The sequence below is a fragment of the Chiloscyllium plagiosum genome, chromosome 27, assembly GCF_004010195.1.
Source record: "Chiloscyllium plagiosum isolate BGI_BamShark_2017 chromosome 27, ASM401019v2, whole genome shotgun sequence".
NCBI classification, from domain to species: domain Eukaryota; kingdom Metazoa; phylum Chordata; class Chondrichthyes; order Orectolobiformes; family Hemiscylliidae; genus Chiloscyllium; species Chiloscyllium plagiosum.
In genome coordinates this window covers 2564434-2583494 of record NC_057736.1, presented here as the reverse complement: position 1 = coordinate 2583494, position 19061 = coordinate 2564434, and the positions used below count along the sequence as shown (strand labels likewise).

The 19061-nt window shown below is 41.1% G+C and overlaps 1 protein-coding gene across 1 annotated transcript in view; it reads right to left on the bottom strand.

Moving 5' to 3' along the window:
- Nucleotides 1-19061, bottom strand: part of ahdc1 (AT hook, DNA binding motif, containing 1) — a 232527-nt gene that overhangs the window by 24556 nt on the left and 188910 nt on the right. Inside the window, exon 5 of the mRNA XM_043717241.1 lies at nt 2357-2709. The gene's annotated coding sequence lies outside the window, so the exon portion shown is untranslated. The remainder of the gene's footprint in view (nt 1-2356; nt 2710-19061) is intronic.

Here is a 19061-nt window from a genome sequence, read left to right as displayed (position 1 = left end):
ACATTTTGCAAACCAATGATTGACTGCCATGAAAAACACCTGCAGACTGCTCTATATCAGCACCAAATAACAAGACCATAGAACAGTTACCGTCCTCTCAGTCGGCGAGATCTCATTCCCCATTAGTCAGACAGAGTGGCATAGAGGTGCGATAATTTATAGTTCAGTAAAATGGAAGAAAAACAACCTCCAAAACATTCCAGCAGCTGAGCTTCTGCTGTCACAGGCCCAGGGTCTCCTGATTTCCACTTTAGAATCTCTCAATCTTGTAAAATTAAGAGTTCCATGGAGCAGAACCGACCAAGCCAATTGCAGAATTTTTGTCTGCATACCACAAAAAGCCCTGAAAGTTTGACTCCTGTAGATGTCTGTGGAATACTGAGGAATATCTTGCTCATCGAGCCAGTTTCACCATTTAACTAGAGCACAGCTGATCTTTAATCCTAACTTCATCTCTCCTGCACTACCTCTTATTCCTCAATACTTTCATTGTCGAGAAATTGACTGAAGATGGTACCGAATAACTGAGCCCTCTCAGACTCTGTAGTAGATAACTCCAAAGACCCTCTAAACTCTGAGTGAAGTCTTTCCTTCTCCTCTTGTTCCTAAATGGCCTGATCCACAGAGATTATATCCTCTGATTCTAACTAACCCAGCCAGGGGAAAACCCTCCATCTCTCCCCTGTTGAACCCAGAAAGAATTGTGTGGGCTTCAATGAAATCATCTCTCATTCTTATAAACTTAGAGAGTATAAGCTTAGTCTTCATCCTCAGAGGACAGTGGTGCCATTCCAGGGATCAGTATAACTCTTGAGAATTTAGGCTTTTTCCCCCCGGATTGCTGATATGTGGACACTGAATATAAGACTAATGATCAGACTTTATCTTAAGTAGGTCACAACAGCTGCAATGGTTTAATGAAGAAGACTACTGCACAAGCTCAGTGACTGCAGCAAACACAAAAGCCTCATATTCTACATCTGATGATCCTGACTTAGGTAAGCACATTATGTACCAATGTGAAAGCTGGAGAAAGGTGCGCTTCTCATCTTGGGTGCTGTTGGCAGTAGACAATGAATGAAGATTATTTATTGTGTGTGTAAGCAAAAACGTAAATCTGGAAAAGATGAGGGAAGAAGGGGGTGAAACAAGGAGAAAAGCTCATCTATGGTAATGCTGGTTCTGTATTTTATGTGGACTGAACTAAACACAATCAGGCAGTCACTGAGTACAACTTCAAGAACACGTAATGTGAAGACGATTTGTTTAAAAAATGGTTAAAAATGTTCATATTTTTCACACAAACCACTCAATAAACAGATCAAATCAGGCAAGTCAACAGAAATGACACCCTGAGCTTATTATCATCTGTACTCCAAAATTCATCGTATAATACTGCATCTTACAAATAAAAAGTCCATACGAAATTGTTTTACAAAGATATATCTTTGGGTGCACACTGCATGAAGGCAAAAAAATGTGCTAAAAACCAATCTTGCAACCTCACAACAATTACTACAGGTAGGTACAGAATACAATAAAAACACATCTTAAATAAAACATTATATACATTAAATACGTTATAACCTTTTCTGTCATTCCCCAGGCAAACATTTCAGTGCATATTTGAAGCACTAGCTATATCGATATAAAGAATTTACAGATACGTTTGTACAGTAACATAAACTGCTGGTGCCCTGATGACACATCTACTCCATCCTTGGTTAAATACTGTTTATAAAAACTGTACATTTTAGTCTTTTAAAAAAAACATATGTATTTATAATAACACAACATGTATTGTCACTGCATAATGAGGTGACAAAAAATGGATCAAGAGCTGTTGACAGCATTGCAATTTCAGCGATCTTAGCTGACTCCAAGCAATTATAGAGCTGCCAAAATACACACTGTATGGCATATCAGTACCATGTTTCTTGTGCGATTCTTGTACTCTGAAGAAAAAATGAGTGAAGAATTAGTGTGATTCTTTTCCCTAATTATCCCTAATTTTGCCACTGCTGTCATCGGAAATGTACAGTGCATTTTGTTTCCTCCATCCAATACCCCATGTTAAGTACAAACCTTTCAAGTGGCATTTAGAATTTCTAACTTAGAGACAGCAAGCTCACTGATGCTTCATGGTAAAAAGTAAGCTCTAGAGACAATGAACAATGGCATTTTAGCAAAAGAAAATTCAGTGACAATTTTACAGTATCTTAAATGGAATACATGTTAGAAAGCTTTATACAGTGCAGTTTTAAATTTCCAAAGAGGAACCATACTGTTTCGAAAGCAATAAAATGAAATCACAAAATCAGAAGTTATATTTACACTGTACAAACATTATACGTACCAGCTGAGTAAGTGCATCCTAGAACCTCATTTTTGTAGCTGTCTAAAAGATGGATTGTGTATGAGAGAAGAGTCAGCATTTTGCAGCCAGTTTTTCATATTTTTTTTCCAAATGTGAATATAGCAACAGCTTCTTCACTGCAGTTTTCAAAGTGCAATTCCTCTGTCTGCATCCTTCTGCTCACCTTCCCACAACTCTTTGTGATTGTCTCTGCAGGAGTCCATCTTAATATTACTCTTTAAAGCCGAAATGCAGTTTTCCTGAATAAGTCAGTTCACAACAAAACTCTCCAATGAATTCATGCAGACTATGTGCGTTCCTAATTGCTCCACAAAACCCTTGATCCAATCATCCTGAAAAAATTAATGATTTTACTGTATAGCATGGTGTCCCATGACAGGAAAAGCAGCAAAGATTAATTTTCAACAATTGCATGCATCCAATGTTGCATGCTACTATCACAATAACAGGCAAAACAGAACAGTAAAGCCAGACTTGCATTTATGTCATTCATGACTACTGGTCTCAGAAGCAATCTACTGAAGTGCTTCTGATATGCAGCACCCAAATTGCACACAGGAAGCTCGACAAACTGCAACATTATATTAACCAGATGACCTGTTTTTATATTGTTAATAGAGAAATGAATATTGGCCAGGATACAGGGAGAACTCATCTACTCTTACATGAAGTAGTACCATGGAGTCTTTAAAGACCACTGGAGAATAAAGCCTGGGCCTTAGCTTAGCATCTCATCTGAAGGGCAACACCTCTGGCAGTGCAGCACTCACTCGGCAACGCAACAAAGAGTGAAACTTGGTTTTGATATTCAAATTCCTCAAGTAGGACTTAAACCTGGACCTTTCTGACTGAGAGTGAGAGTCTCATTAACTGAATCATAGCTGACACTTATTGCAACACACATATTGAACAGAAATACATTGACAGAAGTAACTTGAAATATTTAATGTCTCCTATTCTATATATAGGATCCAACTAGACCCCAACAGTTCAACCCAAATTGTCTGGAATCACTTCTGGGCTCAAGCTACAATTATTCAACATATTTTTTCTTTACATATTGAGTTAATTTCTGTCTCTCCTCCCATCAAGATTATAGAGATGTTAACTTAAAATCACTTCAACCCAGTAATTTTCCAATAACATTTCCTTGGTTCCAAAAATATACTGTCAGCTCTGTGGAGCTCAACCTCACTGTCAACATCAAGTTAAATAGTTCCCAAAATGTCCAATTTTAACTGTCAGTAACAAAGCTGTACTTTATCATGGTTTAAACTAAAATTGCTACATTATTGATTTGAGAAGTTTGGAAATTTTGTTAAGATTGTTCTTGGCTCTACAGAGTGGAAAAAAGTTCATTCAAATAGTCCTAAAATTATGGCATAGCTAGTTACCATTTATTGAAAATATTATTCTCCATTGGTTCTGAAATGAACTTGTCATTAGAAGAAAAATACATGGAAGCAGGTGGAAATAGATGTCAGAATGGAAAAAATAGAAACACTAAATTTCCTTTCTGGATATGATTTTCTGTATAGTATCCTGATTTAGAATGTAGCCTCATTAATGTTGTTGCAATGGATGTAGTAACTTATATTCTAATTATAGTTGCCAGAATTCACTTTGCTGCACTAAATAATGACCAATGTTGCCTTACTACAGGCAACTAAAATGCCTGTTGCATAATCTCTTGTCTTTAACAATACACAAATTATATCAGTCTCTTGTCTACAATAAATGCCCCTTCCTAAACACCCAGGAAAAGCTAGAGATTTACTGCATGGACAAATACAAGTTGTTATAGAAATGACTTGTCCCTTTTTGATTCTGAATTATGAAGCAGTTTCAGCTTTCCAGCCATGGAGGTATTACTTTAAGAACACATAATTTTCTATTAGGTGTTTCATACCACACAGAAACATAATATGTTTCATTGCCACAGTAAAATTAAATTGTCAGTCTTCCTTGAACAATTAAGCACTTTGATAACTGTACTACACCAAACAAAATCAAGCTTTTATTAGAAATCTTGCTGTGTTCAGACAGCATTATGGAAAATAGTATAATATTATATTTAATAAGGAGTGTTTACTTGTTTATTGATTTAACTTTTGTGTTCAAGACAAATAGTCATATATCTTAATTTTAAAATGCTTAGTCTTTGAGAATTTGCTCAGAAAACTGTCAAGATAATTATTAGTGTAATAATAGACTAATTGTCTGTATCATGCAAAATTTATGTTTTGTTGTCATTGCTAAAGTATTCTACCTTTAATCACGTATCAATCCAATTACAGCAGAGATTTAGTTATAAAGTTCTAAATAAATTAACTCTAACAGACAAGGGCTCTATAACATGCCAGCTTGAAAAAAAGAAAAATGGAAGATATTCAGGGACCATCTTTTGTAGTTACTTCAACACAACAAAACTGTAAGGTTTTGTACAGATTGTATTTTCCACTGAATGAAGCTGAACAAGGAACATCTGGACAAGAGAAACAGAGCAGGTCTGATGCAGTAATGTGCTTTGCCTTGATCTTGCTGCTAATTTTGGGTCTTGCTCCGATGCAAAAATGTATTTACAAAAATTACCTGAAATGAATGCCCACAGTTAAGAATGGAACCAAAGTTCTGTTCCAAAGTATAGCCACCTATAAGAAAATTCAGCAAGGACTAGCAGCAAGTTTACTACAGTACTTTCTACCACAAAGTGAACACTGCCACTATGTTTATGAATGCGAAAAAGGTAAAGTCACCAGACTTACCAGACCATAGGGCTGTCCTCTTACTAGAGACAACTGGTGGTAGTTTAACCTGAAGGTCACCATGCCTCAGGCACAGAGAGAGATTGAGGAGGAGAGTCTTTCATGGTCACCTCAGCTGGTGCAGGAACTGAACCCACACTGTTGTGCAACATTGCATTGCAAACCAGCTGTCCTGTGAATTGAGCTAACTGACCCTATACCCCTATGAATGCAGTCACTTATACACCAAACAGTTGTGCTGCATGCTTTAATTTTATATATTATTCTGATATGCAAATCTGTGACCATTATCAGAAAAGGAATGCACATCAAAACACATATCTTTGTTCTGGAGCAAGTAAACGTGAACAACTCATCTTGGATAATGGCCTTGTTCCCTGGAAAATACAAGTTAGACAGTCCGCCCAGAGGTGATACTGCTGTCACACAAAGCCCACACTGATGCAATGGATAGGTGATGCAATGAGCAATGCATCAGATATCAGGACTGTCTTTGAGGATGGGAAACCTACAATCTGTTCCAGTGAAGCTGTGAAAAACTACAAGAGCATGGACATATTTTACAACACAGTAGATGGACAGAGACCTCATCACATTTTTGAGTATGGAAACAGAACCTTGCCAGTGAATGCTGGGAGGGTGAAAATGTGCAGGTACGAGCAGATCTGGATGGATTGAGGCAGACAGCTGCAGAAGGAAATGGATATCATTTTGAAGGAGGTTGTGTGTTCCGACAGCTGCCACCATACTGGATATGTTGATAAACAGGAAGCTGCTGGTTCATTTCCCTGTTCAATGTTGAAGAACTATATAATTGCACTTTGGTCTACGTTTGGGAACAAAAAATAATTTCCTGTACAAGAGATAGAGATGAGATATAACTTTATTCAGTGAAAAAGTGCACGAGCTGTTAACCTCACACGTGTTTTCAGCAATGTTTGCATCTTCTTGGCTGATAATACATCTCTACACCATTTTTCGACATATTCTGCTGCTAACAGTGTAATTGTGGAAGATAGTTGTTCAGTCATTTGGTAAGTTGCCCGAGATTCAGAAAAGCCAGTACTTCTATCTTGGAATATCTCTGACGAATCCACAAGAGTGTCGGGAGTCCCGATGTGAGTTCACTGCTCTCTGAGACAATGCCTGGCGCTATTTCTACAGCTGGTGGCCCAGATCACTGTCATTCTCACCCTGTACTTTTGTTCTCCACATACATCATTGATGTATCCCAATTATTAACCATGGGCTCATGAAATCCCTCATATATGATAATCGTTTGTCAAGACATTTATGAATGTTATCTTCACACCAACATCTACCTCTCTCACCATTTGAGCTGTAAGATGAATAAAAATCAGTGTTTTCTCTGCTTACTGTCAGTGGAAATTCTTACAAAGACTGGACACTATACGGGCCACAAACTGGACACACTTCACAATGGGGTTTAGGAACTGTGCTGAAGGAAGAATCACCAATGAATGTCGATAAAGAGGAAAATAAAGGATGTGGGAGTTTCATTTTGTGGTGAGGATAAAGAGGAGTTCAAACATTAAAGGGGATAGAGTGAATGTTGTGGATATGGAATGGAGGAAGTGTAGGCTTGATTTAAAGGAAGAATAAGTGCCATCGAGCACTGAGCTGTCGAAGGCTATCAAATTAAATGACAGAAGTAGTGCAGCTTCAACTGGGGAAGGTGAGGAGAGCCAACTGAATTAACAAACGATGAATTTGAACAACATTTTGAGGGAAAGAAGAGTTCCAGCTTGAATTGTGAGGGAGAGAAATTCCAGTGAACATTGGAAGGATTGGAGTAAGAGTGTTTCCTGTGGAAGGGACAGGGTGTTACACTGGGTACTTGCTATCAGACTGCAGGAGGGTTGATTTTAATTCTAACATAAAGCAAAGAACCGGAAATCTGAAACAAAAACAGAAACTGCTGCAGGAACTCAGCAGGTCTGGCACCAACTGTGCAAAGAAAGCAGAGTTAACATTTTGAGTCCGGTGACTTTGGTCTGTACTGAACTGTCACCAGGTTCAAAATGTTAACTCTCGTTTCTCCCACAGATGCTGCCAAATCTGATGAGTTTCACCAGAAATTTCTGATTTTATTTGATTTGAATCTGGCCTATCCAGTGGAAAGTGGACACTTGGGCAGGTTAAAAGAAAGAGCAGGTAGCTTGCCCATTCTGACCTGAAGTGTATGTGAAACACGTTGGGTGCAATAACAACTGATGCGATACTGATGTAACTGTAACGGGGCAATCATTGCGACACTTTGATCTGTAACTTGGGGCAACTCAGAACCAGCTTCTTCCCCAGACTCCAGCCCTGTATGAGCTGACTCCTGAACGACTGATAACTTTCTCCTGCCTACAATGCCAGTGCCTATTGCATCACTCTATACAGCACCCTCATTGCTAAATAATGTCTTAAGATGCTGCTTGGTCCAAGCAGGAATAATGATGCTCAGTTCTGAAGCTGCAGAATTAGATTCTTCACGCTCTGCAAAGACAGCAGATGGGATATTATTAGTAGTCCATTTAATTGGGCATTTTAAATATGGAACACTTGTGCATAGTTTGTATGAACACACCCATGCAACAGCAGATGACAAGTGTAAGACATACATACCTTGGAGCTAGTGATCATCCAATTTCTTGCAAATCATCAGCTTCTGCAGCCTCCCTCCCTGATACTGCCATTTATGTGCAATTAAAGGCTGCCGATGCTGGAATTAGGATCTTCCCTTTGCTGCCCTTCTGTTGTGTGCAAATATTACCTTTAAACATAAGAGCAGTTTAATTCAGAAGTGTTGGGAACCACAGGTCATTTTCCCAGCAGTAAGTTCTCTGCCATTCCAATCGTGAAATGCAATTCACAAAATTCCATTTTTAATTGTACATAACTCTCAACACGGTGAGATTACAGATCCTCCACCCCGCCAAAAAAAAGTTAAAGTGACGTATGTGGCACGAACCAAATTATGAGGTGTTTAATGTCAAGGTCATTGATTCTGAAGTTGCCAACAAATCATCAAAATTATAATTGAACAGCTTATTTGATAGTAAGTGACATCTTCGCTCAGGAACCAGTTTAGCTCTTGTAAAAGAATGTGTTGGCTTGTATTACCACACGATACCTAAAATGGCGATCTGTGAAAAATAAACACATTGCCATGTAGGAAGGAGAGATACAGGTAGCTCTTCTATAACACAATGGTTGTGTTCATGGGCAACTCCACGTTATACAAAAATCATGCTTTAGAAACAGCACTTAAAGTGTTGGTGATGTAATCGCGTTTTAAAAGGTCACGCTTTCGAAATGGTGTCCCCAATTTGTCAATTGCGTTACAGCGAATTCTTGGCAATGAAATGCGCACTATAGCAGAACGACCTATAAATGTAGTTTTTGTACTGTTTTTAGAATCGAGAAGAGTAAAAGTGGAAGGACAGGTTTTATTTACTTGTTCATGGGATGTGGGCATTAATGCTTAAACCAGCATTTATTTCTCATTCCTGCTTACCTGGGAGAAGGTGATAGTGTGCCCCTTTTTGAACTCTAACAGCCCTTGGGGTGTAGGAATACTTGGAGTGTTGACGGGGACGAAATTCTCGGATTTTGACTCAGCAACACTGAAGGAACAATGATATATTTCCATGTCAAGATGGCGTGAGCCTTGGAAGTGAACCTTTAGGAGATGGGATTCCCATGTATGTGCTGCTCTTGTCCTTCTAAATGCTAGAGGTCATGGAAGGAGCACTGGTGGGTTGCTACAGTGCATCTGGCAGATGGCACACACAGGTAGCGATGGTCTAGTGGCATAATCTCCAGAATATTAATTCAGAGACCCAGGTTCAAATCCTGCCTTGGCAGATGGTACAATTTGAATTTAATAACTATCCGAAATTAAGAGTTTAATGATGACCATGAAATCATTATCATTTGTCAGGAAAAAGCCATCTGGTTCACTAACGTCTGTTAGGGAATGAAATCTGCCGTCCTTACCTGGTCTGGTCTACATGTGACTCCAGACCCACTGCAATTTGGTTGACATTTAACAGCTCTCTGGGCAATTACAGATGGGCAATAAATGCTGGCCTGGCCAGTGATGCCCACATCTCGTGAGTGAATAAAATCAAAACACAACTGTCAGTGATGAAAAAAGTGTATGTTGAAGGTGGCAGATGGGGTGCTCGTCAAGTGGGATGCTTTGTCCTGGTCAGTCATGAGCTTCTTCAGTATTGCTGGAGATGGAAGACCCTCCTCCAAATGCCTGACTTTGATGTTTTGAGAAGATTTGTAGCTCAGGCTGAGGTTCTGGATGTAAGTTTGCTCGCTGAGCTGGAAGGTTCATTTCCAGACGTTTCATCAACCTACTAGGTAACATCTTCAGTGGGCCTCAGGTGAAGCACTGTACATGATTCCTGCTTTCTCTTTAGATGTCTGGGTTTCTTTGGGTCGGTGTTGTCATTTCCCGTGATGTCACTTCCTGTTCTTTTTCTCAGTGGGTGGTAGATGGGGTCTAACTCGATGTGTTTGTTGATAGAGTTCCGGTTGGAATGTCGTGCTTTTAGGAATTCTCGTGCATGTCTCTGTTTGGCTTGTCCTATGATGGATGTGTTGTCCCAGTCAAAGTGGTGTCCTTCCTTATCTGTATGTAAGGATACTAGTGAGAGTGGGCCATATAATTGATGTTCATGTATCCTGATGGCTAGTTTTCTTCCTGTTTGTCCAATGTAGTGTTTGTTACAGTCCTTGCATGGTATTTTGTAAATGACATTAGTTTTGTTTGGTGTCTGTTTAGGGTCTTTCAAGTTCATTTGCTGCTGTTTTAGTGTGTTGGTGGGTTTGTGTATTACCATGATGCCAAGGGGTCTGAGTAGTCTGGCAGTCATTTCCAAGATGTCTTTGATGTAGGGGAGAGTGGCTAGGGTTTCTGGATGTGTTTTGTCTGCTTGTTGGAGTTTGTTGCTGAGAAATCAGTATTGTGTTCATTGGGTACCCATTCTTTATGAATACACGGTATAGGTGATTTTCCTCTACTCTGCGTAGTTCCTCTGTGCTGCAGTGTGTCGTTGAAATAATGATCTGATGCAACTTCGTTTGTGGGTGTTGGGATGATTGCTTCTGTAGTTCAGTATTTGGTCTGTGTGTTGTTTTCCTGTAGATACTGGTTTGAAGTTCCCCATTGGCTGTTCGCTCTACTGTGACATCTAGGAATGGCAGTTTGCTGTTGTTTTCCTTCTCTTTAGTGAATTTTATGCCAGTAAGGGTATTATTGATGGTCTTGAAGGTTTCCTCTAACTTGTTTCGCTTAGTGAGGACAAAGGTGTCATCCACGTAGCGGACCCAAACCTCGGGTTGGATGGTTGGCAGAGCTGTTTGTTTGAGTCTCTGCATTACTGCCTCTGCTAAGAACCCTGATAGCGGAGATCCCATGGGTATTCCGTTGGTTTGTCTGAAGGTTTTGTTGTTGAAGATGAAGTGTGTGATAAGGCATTAGGTCTAGTAGCTTGACGATACTGTCCTTGCTGATGAAGTTGTGGTGTTTGGTGTATGTGTCGTTGGGTCTTCTAATAAATAGTCAGTGTTTCCTTGGCTAGGTTAATGTTGATTGATGTAAACAGGACTGTTACATCAAAGGAGACTATTATTTCACCCTATTCTATCTTAGTGTCTTTGATGGTCCTCAGGAATTCTTGGGTGGAGTGGATGGAGTGGTGTGAGTCTTCTACTGAGTGTTGTAGCTCCTTGGCTAATCTGTAAGTTGGTGTTCCAGGTAGCGAGACTATAGGTCTGAGGGGGGCTCCTGGTTTGTGAATTTTGGGTAATCCATAGAAGCGTGGTGTGTTGGATCTGTCATTTTTTGGAAGCCAGTCTTATTTATTTCTCCAGATTTCTGAAGGTTTTTGAGTAGGGCTGTGATTCGTTTCTCTAGTTGTGGGGTCGGGTCTATTGCCTTTGTTGGTAAGTGTTGGTATCTGTAAGTAGCGCATTCGCTTTATCAATGTAGTCTCTTCGATTTTGAATGACTGTCAAGCGTCCTTTGTCTGTGGGTAGGATAACAATGTTTTTTTTTAGTCTTTCCAATGCTTTCCTTTCTTGTGTATTGAATGTGTTTCCTTCTTTTTTTCTGCTTAATGTTGGTGTGACTACTTGTCTGATGGCTTGCTGGGTTTCTTCTGTGAGTTGGCTGTCTTTTAGTGTTGTTTCTAATGCTGCTAAGAAATCTTTCTTGTCCGCATCCTGGCAGTTGTAATTTAATCCTCTTCCTAAGACGGCTTTTTCAGTGTCTGTTAAGGGTCGGTCAGATAAGTTTTTTATCCATGCTTCTGTGTTGTCTGTGTTGTTATTTTGTGTAAGGTTGTCTAGTTTTTTTCATTTTCTGTGTTTGTTGCTGTCTAATATCTATGGCTTGGTGTACTGTGTCTGTACAACAGGAAATGACAACACCAACCCAAAGAAACCCAAACATCTAAATAGAAAGCAGGAATCATGTACAGTGCTTCGCCTGAGGCCCACTGAAGATGTTACCTAGTAGGGTGACAAAACGTCTGGAAATGAACCTTCCAGCTCAGCGAGCAAATTTACATCCAGAGCCTGACTTTGATCTTGGAGATGATGGACAGCATTTGGGGAGTCAGACATGATGAACTTCTTGCTGTTGAAATCCCAGCCTCAGACCTGTTCTTGAAGCGATAATTTTTATATGGCTAGTCCAGTTCTGCCTCTGGTCAGTGGTAATCCCAGGATATTGACAGTAGGTATTTAGTGGTGGTTTTGCCATTGGATGTCAAGGAGACATGGTTAGATTGCCTCTTACAATATAGAGCAGTACTGCAGAAAAGCAAGACCTTCAGTCCACCATGTCTGTGCTGATCATGATGTCATTCTAAACTAATCCCAATTGCCTGCACATGGTCCCTATCCATCTGTTCCCTGGCTGTTCATGTCCGTCTAAATGCCTCTTAAATGTTGCAATTGTGTTTGCTTTTACCACCTTCCCTGGCAGCGCATTCCAAGTACTTTCTGTATATATAAAAAAGTTTCCTCACACATCTCCTTTACGACATCCCCCTCTCAGCTCTTAGTATTTGACATTTCCACCCTCGGAAAAAGACTCTAACCACCCACCCTATCCATGCCTCGCATAATTTTATATACTGCTTCTATCAGGTTGTTCCTGATAGCCTCCAACTCTGTAGCATCTTCTGTGGTGGAGACAACCATTACCTGGTACTTGTGTAACGTGAACATTACTGTCACTTTGTGCCAGGTATAAATCCAACTGGGACAGAGTTTTCCAGATGATTCCCATTGACTCGAGGTTTGCAAGGGCTCAATGATACCATACTGGATTAAAAACTGCTTTGAAGGGTGGTCATTATCACATCACCTCTGCAATCCAGTTCCTTCATCCATATTTGCACCAAAGCTTTAATGGCTGTAAAGTGTTGGGCAATTAAACAACTCACGGGAGGAGGAGGTGCCGCAAATATCCCCTTTCTTAACTGTGTGAGCTCAGCATATTGTGCAAAAGACATGCCTGAAATGCTTGCAATAATCTTCAGCCAGAAATGCCGTGTGGATGGTCCAAGTTAGCCTCCTCCCAGATGCCAGTCTTCAACCAATTTACTTTGTTCCATGATATCAAGAAATGGCTTAAGGTACTGGATACTGAAAAAGGCTGTAAGTCCTGACAATATTCTGGCAAGAGTACTGAAGATTTTTCTCAAGAGCTAGGTGTACCTCTCCCCAAGCTGATCTAGTACAATATCAGCAACAGCCTGATAATGTGGAAAACTGTCAAGGTAATGGTCTATCCATAAAAAGCACAAATCCAACTCGGCCAATTACTGTCTTACCAGTTTGCATTTGATCATCAGCAAAGTGTTGGCAGGAGTCACTGACAATGCTGTCAATCATGATTGGCAAAGGAATAACCTGCTGACCAGAGCTCTGTTTGGGTATGCCATGGCTGGTGAACTCCTGATGTTATTTTTAGTTTTAGCTGTTCATGGGATATAGGCATTGCTGGCTGTGCCAACATTGTTTTATATCCTTTATTACCCTGGAGGTGGCGGTAGTGAGCAGTCTCCTTCTCAACTGGAAACCTTGGGGTGCAGTGCTCATGGAGAGGGAGTTCCACATTCTGACCCAGTGACAGGGAAGGGACGGTAATATATTCCCAAGTCAGGATGGCGAGTGGCGTGGAGTAGAATTTAACAGTGGTGGTATTCCCTCGTAGCCGATACTGTCCTCATTCTTCTAGGAACCAGAGGCTGGAAGTTTGAAAGGTGCTGTTGGAGCAGCCTTGGTGAACTTCAACCATGTACCATGTAGATGGTAAGGTAGTTCACACTGCTGCTACTGTGAAGGAGGGAGTGAATGGTCAAGTTGCTGCATGACATTCTAATCAATTGGCCTACTCCATCACTGATGGTGTTGAGCTTCTTGAATGTTGCTGGACCTGCAAGTGGAGAGTATTGGGTGGTATTTTTGCTCAGTGGTTAGTGCTGCTGCCTTACAGCGCCATGGACCTGGGTTCGATTCCACCCTCAGATGCAGACATCCAAGCAAGTGGAGAGTATTGAGTGTACCGCTGCATCAGGGGAGCATGTGGGATCACAGTGGAAGGTGACTGTTTAAATCACTAGCCACCACCACTTCAGTGGGATCTTAGGAACCAAGAAATGTGAAAAATCAGAATTTACACAGTATAGCAGGTTGGAGCTGATCAAAATTATGTGCATTTCTCTGGAATCACGGTCCGCTTTTCATTTAACTACGTGAAAAAGCTCAGGTGCCCTTTAGGGAGCCCAGGCTCTCTCCAATAGTTTTATGGTGAGCATAAAAATGCCCAAACTCAGTGCTGTCAACATGGGTATGAAGGTGATAGCACAGCTTACAAAGGTCCATGGGCATGCATGCACAAGCATCCCTTAGTTTAACCATTCTCAATGGGGGCCAAACAGTCCCCTCAGGGGCCCTGGCACATTTGAAGGGGGCCACAGGGTGTTCAATAATAATTTATGTTCTGTACACCTGTTCATGTTTGAAAGGGGGGCCCTGGAACTTGAGAAGAGTTCCTAAGGGGGCCATGGCCAAAAAACAGTTGGGAATCTTTCAAGGATATGAGGTGCCATGGTTGGTGGAGACCATAGCTGGGCTTGTGGGAGTATGAGAGGCCATTAGGAGGGGTGGTGGAGGGGCATGGATGGGACATGGCAACTGGTAAGGGGACAAGGATTGACAGCTGAAGGGATATTCCATGTTTTTTTAATTTCTAAATTTCAGGTAAGGCGCTAGACCCCAGGGCATAGCCTTGCAGCCGGCCCTTCTCCACAACCAATAGCCCAATTTGGATTTTTCAGGATCTCCCAATCACAAAACCCGAAGTCCAAGCAGGTATGTTTAAAGTCCTGTTCATACAGTCAGAACTCTCCTGTCTCAGCACAGCCAACAGGATTGGAAATCCAGGCCAAACAGCTCAGAAGGCATTGGGGCTAGAAGCATGAATAAATGTGCTGGAGAAATTCAGCAGCTCTAGCAGCATCGGAGGAGAAAAAAAACAGGGCTAATGTTCCAAAGGAAGGTTATGCTGGTCTTGAATCATTACTATGTTTGTCTGCCAGACCTGTTGAGTTTCTCCAGCACATTCTTTGTTTCAGATCTCCAGCAGCTGTTGTATTTTGCTTTTACCTTCTAATTTAGAAGGGGTTGGATGGCTCCAGTTCAATTGCAAGGAGCATTAAGTGACCCAACACTAGGAAGACAGGGAAGAAAGCTTTTGACAAATCTGACTCCCTGCACATCTCAAACCAACACTCCTGGTGCTCTAGTTATCTGGTTTCCCACTAAAGCTGAGCCATCTCCCATTCCTCACATGTAAATAACTTCACTTGAGGTTGCTTTGTTTGTAGTTTGGTGTCACATTTGACCTTGGGGTGAGCATCCAATGACCTATCTGTGCCATCATTAAAACTGACTCGACTTACCCTTGTTAACATTTCCCAGCTTCAATCCCATTTCAGCTCATTGTTTGAAGTTTTTTCTTGTCCCTATGGCCTTGACTACTGCAATTCACCTCCTAGCAACTCTTCTGTATTTTACCCTCCACAGAATTTTGCATGACTCAAGTTTATGTCTTAATTGGCAGGTAGTCCTTCCTCCTACATCTCCCCCTGTGCTTATCCACCCACCTGGCTCCCAGCCGGTTAACAGCTTGAATATAAAATTCTTATCCTTTATTTCAAATTCCTCCATGACTTTGCCCTTGCATTTTTGTCATTGCCTCCAGTCCTACAAACCTCTAAACCTCCTCTAATTCCAGCTTCCTGTGCATTCTCAATTATACACGCTTCACCACTGGTGATCCTGTCCTCAGGTGCCCTGATCCTAAGCTCTGGAATTGCCTATCTGACTTTCCACATCACTTTCCTCCATTAAGATACTCTTTTAAAACCTATATCTTTGACCAAGCATTTGGCCAATCCGCCCAATATCTCCTGAGCTTTGGCAGGACTTTTTCTGTTAATGCTCCTGTAAAATGTCTCAAGATGCTTCTAGAAGTTAAAGACAGTGTCCAAGTATAAGCTATCTGTTTTGCAGGATGCTCAGGAGTTGCAGCAAATGGTGGCTCTTTAATCCAACAAGTGGCGCAGCCTGAGGTTCTGAGGAGAGACTGGGAAAAATGGAGTTCTGTGTCTGAGGGAGTATGATAGCTCAGTTGGGAATTGCAATATGAGTTTCAAGGTGCAAATACACACAGGAGGCAATTCTAAAGTTGGAACATCTTTGTTAGGTGCTGTCATCGGCAAAATGGAAGGTGCTTTGGCCTAAAGTAGGACTGACGTGCAGTTAAAAACCAAAAGAACTGTAAATCAGAAACAAAAACAGAATTTGCTGGAAAAGCTCAGCAGGTCTGGCAGCATCTGTGGAGAGAAAGCAGAGTTAATGTTTTGGGTCCGGTGACCCTTCCTCAGAACTCACCTGACCTGAAACATTAACTTTGATTTCTCTTCACGGATGATGTCAGATCTGCTGAGTTTTTCCAGTAAGTAAACTGACAAAGTATCCCTGAGATGGATGCATTGCAAGTCACAGCAACATAATGCATTTCACTCTCTCAGCTGCAGTCAGTGGAGATTGGGACTGTGGTAATTTTGTCAGGGGCTCAAGATCTGCCAATATGGATGTTGTAGTGAGGCCTTAAGATTTGGGAACACAGTGGACATCTAGATAGAGCATGCCCTCCCACTTTGTTCCTCATACCCTCCCTCCATCCTGGTTAATGTCTTCCACATGTACACAGTGTCGTCCAGAGCAGAACAACAGAATTGAGAATTTGTATTCACAAAGGAGACAGAAAAAGCTGGACAGTGGATACCAAGTTTGGGAAGGCAGCAGGGGAATATTCTAAAAGTTGTTGATTGTGGCAGGAGGTTTGGGGAGGCCACTGTAGTCTGATACTCCTCTTCAGCATCTCTCTACTACAGGGTTCAAACATGCTGAGCTGGGCAGCAAGTGTTTGGCTTTTCAGGGTGTACATTATGTTGAGATTTTATACATTTTTTAATGGGCCTTATTCTGTATCTTGTAGACAGAAATCAACAAATGGAAGTGATCTTTGTCCAGTAAAAGAATCACAAAATGAGCTCCAGTGAACCAGATATTAGAATTGAGGATTACGTTTGAGCACTGGGCATGCTGACTGGAAAAGGGCGACTTCCAGATCATTACCAGCTGGGTCAACTCATGGAACTTACATTTCTTCTGTGATGGCAGGATAGATTACTGGTAATTAGTCCACACTGTGGAGGCTACCATTATATAATGTGCACCTGAACCCAAGGACTGAAAGGGAACATAACGTTGCAGATTAGAGAAACAAAGTTTATCTTTTTAGTGGCACATGTGGATTGGGCCTCACTCTGTGCCAGCCATACCATAGCAATCAGAGAAGGTCACTGAGCGGGGGCTGAAAACAAAGGGAATTTCACCTTTGAAAAAAGGTGCAAAGGATGTACCTTGACAGATTTCTCTTTTACAGAAAACGTGAATTGAAAATGAGAAAGAATGGCAACTGGAAAGCACTTGACCTGAAGTGCCCACCTACCTACCATTCTGTGTTCTGCAGCGTGTCTTATCCCATTTCTCAGGTGGGTGGAAAGTAGCCTGATGGGTAACAGCTAAGTGCATGAGATTTGTGAATAATATGCAGTTTAAAGACGGCACCTGTCCAGTCAGTCAACGCATAGCAGAACTGCTTCTGTTGTCAAATTACCAACTCGAATGAAAATATTTGGAAGGGTCACATACAATTCCTTCCATAATCATATACCTTCAAATATAGATTTTACCCTAAATCAGGGCCTATTTTGCCCTTGGTTTGTTTTGCTGCCGATCTTCTAGTCTTCATACTCAAACATGTTTTCTGCCAAAATTGCCAAGCGGCAGAATTTGATTTGCCCCACTCAAAGTGGTGCTTTACCAAATTGTCTGCGTCTCTCAAAACATTATGCGCGGCAAACCATCCACGTGTCAAATGGCTCCTGCTCTTTTTGAAGATGCTGTTATTCAGGTCTGTAAGAGTGCAGTGAAAGATGCAAATCCTCTGAAAAACAAGGTGCTGAACAAAACATGTCATCGACAATAATTCAGGAAGGAAACCTATGTAATACAGAAGTGCAGCACCAATTTTCATTTATCAAAACTCTACAGACACAAATAAGATAACTCATTTTCGTAATGTTAGGAGGACATGACATGCTAGAACTCTGCTGTGCTCTCCTACTTTGTAACCAATAGTGCCACAGATTCTAACGCAATAGAGAGAATTGGTATGGACTTTAACGTCTTGCCTGAAATGTATCAGCTCTGACCACACAGCACTTTCTCAGCAACGCAGCTGTAGCATCGGGCTAAATTACAAGCTCAGATTTCTGAATTGGGACTTTCAGACCCAGTTTGCTGACCTAGAGATGAATGTGCTACCACTAAGCAAATGTAAGCAGCTACACTGCTGGAGCAATTGAAAGCTAACGTTATTTTTACACACCTATCCAGTGGGCAGGTTGCCTTTGTGACTGGAACAGTGTAAGAGTTAGTACAGGGCAACATCATCCACAGCAAAATCATGCACATATGAAGATTTGATTTGATACACTGCAAGTTCAAACAGCTCACAAAAGAGGAAAATAAAGTCCCAAGTTTAATAAAGCCCCTCCCCATGTGGGATGAAAAGAAAGCACAAGTGTTGATTACCAATTAATGGTCTTCCATTGTCCGTTTTGACAAATGATATTCCTTATCTGTGTCTTTTAAAGTATTTGTTTCCACACAGCTTTAAAAAGGAAAGAATTCAATATTTGGCATAATCCTCTTCAGCCTGAATGGTTAAAATCAACAACTAATACAGACGAGGACAGAGGGTTAAATGAGGGTTGTTCCAGGGGAAAGGAGAGAATTCCCAATGGCACACGACTTTAGAATTGTTTGTCCCAGTTAGAAGCAGACACTCCCTCTTATTACTCTCATAGATTTTATTCCAGAGAACACACAATGAACATTATCTTGGGATCAACTTCTTCCCTTTTTTCAGCAATAAAACGAAGAGTTGAAGAAAATTGCCACGACCAAGACATACTTGATCAATTTCAGCCAATTCGTTCACATAATTTACCAACTGATCATCTAGCGATCATTTTGCAATCAAGTCATCCTCCATTAGAAGGGTCCTGAAAATGTACTGAGAGCCTCAGAGAAACCTCCCCAAACCATCTGCCAGAGCTCCTTCACTTGTTCACGTAAATCTTCTGAGTTAATCTGTGTCACCTTCAATGGGAGTGCCACCAACACTCACTTCCCTGTGCCCCCCCCCCCCCAATGAATCCCACAGCTCCCCCAGCCCCACT